We start from the raw sequence: 6,000 nt of genomic DNA, 5'->3' as shown, positions 1-6,000 counted from the left end.
CAAGATAACATTTTAGAATGCAAATCCATGTTACTTCATTTCCTCTAACCCACCTCAAGTAAGCACCTGAAAATTCTCAGGACAGATGTGTCTCGCAAGGAAAGCCGCTACAATGTAAAGCAAGAAAGGACATCTGGGGAAAAGCACAGCCAGTTTTACTGAAAAGACACAATTGTGCGTACTTACAAATGTTGTGCAAATGAGTTCAAGTTATCCAGTTAAAATTATAATTCATGGCAAATAATTGGTTATATTGTTAAGGATATAGTCATATGTTGCCCATAGAAAATGAAATTGCAGAGTTTGGAATGTCCCTATATCTTACATTCTAACTTCCCACCTCCATCTCCTCATTCTTGCATATTTTCATTGCTCGTGTTTTCACTTATCTATTGCTATGTGACAAATCACCACAATTACTTGCTTAAAATGACGAAAAAAATTATTTGCTCATCATTCTACTCCTTGGGAAGACAAACACGACTCATGCATTTCCATTTCATGTGGTTTCTGGGACAACTCATCGAGAGCTGGGCACAGAAAATGGTGTCACGGATGTGTCTTGCCTCATCTGGTACAGCTGAAATGGTTAGGGGTCGACTTCTCTCTCTCTGTTTCTTAGTCTTATTATTTAGGGTCTCTCTGTTTCCAAAGACTATCTCTCCCCAAAGGTATCTAGACTTCTTTACAATGAGTACCTTCCAAGAAAAGTTAACAGAAACTGCTAGGTCTTTTAAGTCCTGGGTCTAAAAGTCATACAATATCACTCTTATCATTTTCTATTAATTAAAACACGACTCAGGACCAGTGCACATTCAAGACAATGGGAAAATGACTCCCAACTGGATGGAAAGAGGGGCATATGCCTACATGAATGTGAGAAACTGTTGGTGCCCTCTTTGTAATCAGTTGATGTTACACAGCTAAGACTGAATCCTTTTCTAGAAAACTCCTCTTACATGCTAGTCAACTGAAGCTAGGTCACGCGTTCCCCTTTTGCATGTTTCTACCCCGTACCATTATACTTAACACACTTGAATGAAATGATTTGTGACAGCTTCCTTGCAAGACGATAAGAAACAAGAATATAATCAGTCCTTGGGGCGCCTGGGTGGCTCAGTCTGTTGAGTGTCCAGCTTCGGGTCAGGTCATGATCTCACAGTTTGTGAGTTTGAGCCCCGCGTCGGGCTCTGTGCTGACAGCTCAGATCCTGGATCCTGCTTCGCATTCTGTGTCTCCCTCTCTCTCTGCTCCTCCCCTGCTCACATGCTGTCTATCTCTCAAAAATAAATAAAGATTAAAAAAAAATTTAAAAAAAAGAACATAATCAGTCCTTAATCATCCTTCTGTCATCTGTATTTAGAGCAGTTTGAGCAAAGCAAGTGCTCAAAAAACGATCACCAAATGGAACTCAAACTTTATCATGATTTTCTAGGATTATAATGGCTGACTGAGGAAAGATGAATTTGGGAATACCCACACAAAGCTCATGGTGATCATGTAACTAGAATATTTCATGAAAAAAATTACAATAAAATGAAACAATGAGACAAAGGTGACCTAGAAGATTGTATTATCATAGTGTGTTGCTCTAAAGGGGGTGACACAAGTCATTTATTTCTATTTTGTTTGATTTGCATCTTTGCTGTAGCCATAATAACTCATTTTTGCTTCACTCAGTATGTATATCTGTATGTGGCATTTGTAAGTATTTATTCTCATAGTTGCAAATTTTCACAATTCTGCCCTTCACATTTCGAGAAATGTAAGAAAGGCAGATATTATAGGGAGTGGAATTTTCCTGAGGGTAAAATTTCAGAACTGAAACTTTAAGAGAGAAAACGATTCATCAAAATCCACAGACTGCACATTTGAAAGACGTGGGGTCCCATTCTTCCTCTAGCATTTCCATCTCCCGTTTCCTTTCCTCACTATTGGAAATAGTCGTGAACTTGTAATGATTCAAATGAACTATTTCAAAGCAGCAAGATGACTCAGCATAAAACCACTTATTTAAAATGCTTAAAACGGCATATAATATTTTGTTTGTTTTTTTCTTTAATGCAACAGAGGGCTTGATAAAGCCCACAGCTAACTTCCCTACTTCTTCTGAAGGTATAGGAGAAAGAGAAATAAGAATCTGAATAGAACACATTCTTTAGCCCTGAAATTCCGCCAATGAACAGAATATCTGTGAAATTCTTATGATTTTTTTAACTGAAAAATGATTATAAGTAGATATTTTATAGTCACACTGAGAGACTCTCACATGCCAAGGATTGCGTAGATACAATAGACATATTTTTTCACTGAGAAATCACAATAAGAAATACACAGTTACTGTTCTGTTTTAGCAGTAGCTTTGTTTATACACATCAGGATATAAGTGGCTAGTTTGCCAATTAATTTCTTTAGCTTTCTATTTCTGTTCATTATGTTGAAGGCTATAAGAAAGGTCTATTTGAAATGTGTCCCCAGAGATATGCTTTTCTACTAGAAAATCACTTTAATGTGCAACTTATGTTAGACAAAGGAACATGAACACAATAAATAAGTTTACAATTTTCTTCCAGTTATTCACATGTGTTGAGTCACATGGTTGGAAACTCTGTAGCAGGAACAGGACAAAAATGCAAAGCAAGGAAAAATTTGCCCAGTGGTGGTGGTAGTTGTTTGTTGTTTGTTTTTGTTTTTGTTTTATTAAGCAGGCTAAAGCCTAGGCCCCTCCCACACAATTATGCAAAGGTTGGGGTGAATGGAGCTGCTATCAGTGCATGCTTCTTTTTCCAAACTGGTCACCAAAAGAAAGGAAGGGAGGGGAATGGCCTACCAGAAGACTATTCTCTGAGACTAGCCCCTGTGGTTAATATAAGAGAAAAATGAGACTGGGCAATAAAACAGGCAATACTAACACCTCTTGAACACCTCCTTTCTGGCATGGTCAATGTCCGTGGTCAAATGTCCATCTTTGCAAGCATTCTAAACATATAATTACTCAACAGAAAGCAAATACAATTTTTATTTTTACTAACACTACATGTTTCATTATATTTTCTAGAGTAGATTGAATGTTATAAAAATATCATGAAAGTTTCTTTTAGCAAACACTGGTCTGAATTTAAAATATTGACATCTAGTGTTGAAATATGTTGACATAAACGTACTAAAATTAAAAATGTAGCAGATATTCATCTGCATTTTGTTTAGCTGAATATGTCTGTTTTCTTTTTAACTTGCATCCGAAGAACGCTGTGGTTTTTATCTATTTCCTGTCACTCCCATTTAATAATTATGTCTGTTGTTTGTTCATCTTAGCACATTTCATATTCATCAATGCAAATAGCCTGTGTTTATTTATGGAACTCTAAACAATGCTTGAGTAAACTATTGGGTGCTTCATTCCATTTAACACATGATTGCTGTATAAATCTCTGTCCCTCAAATTCCATTTAAGCACACAAAATTAATACATGTATGACTATACCACGTATAACCACACACATATACATACATTTTAATTCATTTCTGTTATATGCATACATTGTGTATTTAGTTTGTATTTGGCAGAGCATTTCCATAAGAGTAACATAAAATATTTAGAAATATTTAGGATACAATGAGAAAAGATTTGATCTTCTAGAAAAATAAACAAAGTATGAAAAAAGAATAAAATTGATAAAAGAGTACAAACTATGTTGTTGGAGACAATTGTTAAAAATAGTTGTGTTAGTTCATGAAGAGATAACCTCTTGAGTCTAAATTTAATAGTTTTAAAATTAGAGAAAATCAGACTTGATTCTAGTGATGATTAAATTTATAAGTCAGGTCTGGCACATAGGAGATGCTCAATAAATTGTCTTCCTCTGGCATTTTTCAAAGCAGATGCATGAGTTTACTTGTTGTTTTTAATCTAGGGGGAGAATATAATCCAATAAAAGGGACAAGAGCTTCTATTTTAGGAAAATCTGGGTTCCAACCCCAGTCTGTGCCCGGGGTTTAACCTAAGTGAAATTTCCACATCTAATTTTCCTACCTACAAAATTTATTTCCTATCTACAAAAATATGGAATATTTCAAATTCATGAATGAATATTTCATACATGAAAATGCAGCAATTATCACTACAGATAACATATATCACTCATCCAGTATATCACTTGGTCCATAACTATGACAATAGCAATATGTTATATTTATACATTTACTTTATGAGAAGCACTGAGGTAAGCACTTTACACACATCTCACCTAATACTCAATGATTTCATTGTTCTTATCTTTATTAGTTTCTCAAATTGTTTTTGATTACTTAATGACATAATTAATTATTTTTTAATTACTCAAGCAAATCCAATAAAACTTTCAGCAATAATGGAAGTTTGGGGGTTTGTTTTTTGTTTTTTTGAAACATCCATGATGGTAACTATCAACCATAAGTAGCAAATGTAATGTAGACTGAAGTTTTTTTTTTTGTTTTTTTGTTAATTTAATTATATTTCATTTAAAATGAACTTTAAATGGCCACATGTGGCTGTTGGATATATACTAGACCCATGAAGTTAATCTATATAGATATCACACTAAGCAAATGGATACAAATAAAACTTAACTTGAAGCTATTTTCTAAGATCAGAAATATTTAAAGGCTGTACCATACAATTTATCACCTAATCTTACATTACCCTGTTGTGTATGGTTTATTGTATGTTAGTGCTATCTCCCCAGATTTTGCTGTGAATGCCTTGAGCGTAGTGGCTGGTTTGTTGTTGTTGTTTGTTTGTTTTTGCTACTTGCCTATGTCAGGAGGCCTTTGCACAACCCTGCTGAGTTAGGCTGAGGGGTTTCCTTGTTCTTTTGCCAAGTGATAACACTTCCCTTATTTTTGAATATTTGGAGCTGGTAAAACTAGTATAATTTAGCCTATTCAATTCCCAAAAAGTAATTTATAGCAAAAAACAGAGACCAAATTTGAGACATTCCCTTTATATCATAACTATGTCAAGTGAATTTATACTTAAAAAAAAAAAAACTTTGAAGTTCTTTGTTGAAGAATAGAGGAAACCTGCTCCCCGGTAATCAAATAAGAAAAAATAATAATAATGAGGAGCGCCTTGGTGGTTCAGTCAGTTAAGCATCTAACTTCGGCTCATCTCATGATCTCGCAGTTTGTGAGTTCGAGCCCTGTGTCTTGCTTTGTGCCGACAGCTCAGAACCTGGAACCTGCTTTGGATTCTGTGTCTCCCTCTCCCTCTGCCCCTACCCCACTGGCACTCTGTCTCTGTCTCTCCCAAAAATAAAATAAAAACGTTAACAAAATTTAAAAAGAAGAAAAAAGTAATGAAATCAAATGGCATCATTGTTAATCATTTGAGATTTAAAACAAGACATTACTATAAGTCAGAGCAAATGAGAAAAAGCGATCCAAAGATCTTTACCGGGATCAGACCTCCTTTCTGTTTATCTGTTACAAGATGAAGAATCAAATATATCAGATATAAATTATGATTTTTCTCAAGTTTTTATTTAAATTCTAGTTAGTTAACATATATGGTAAAATTCGTTCAGGTGTAGAATTAAGTGATTCATCACTTACATATAACACCCAGTGCTCATCACTGGATGGGTATCCTTAATATCCATCACCCACTTAAACCAGCCCCCACCCATTTCCCTCCATCAACCCTCAGTTTGTTCTGTATACTTAAGAGATGGGGTACCTGGGTGTCTCAGTTGAACAAGCATCCTACTCTTGATTTAGGCTCAGGTCATGATCTCATGGTTATGAGCCTGAGCCCCACGTTGAGCTGTGTGCTGAGCTTAGAGCCTGCTTGGGATTCTCTATCCCTTTCTCTCTGTCTCTCCCTCCTTGTGTGTGTGTGCAATCTCTCTCCCTCTCTCTCAAAATAAATAAACAAAAAAGAGTTTCTTATGGTTTTCTTCCCTCTCTTTTCTTTCTTCACTCTATGTTCATCTGTTTCTTAAATTCCACATATAAGTGAAA

Source organism: Felis catus, chromosome B1 (genome assembly GCF_018350175.1).
Source record: "Felis catus isolate Fca126 chromosome B1, F.catus_Fca126_mat1.0, whole genome shotgun sequence".
Taxonomy (NCBI): Eukaryota; Metazoa; Chordata; class Mammalia; order Carnivora; family Felidae; genus Felis; species Felis catus.
Note: the sequence above shows the minus strand (reverse complement) of the source record.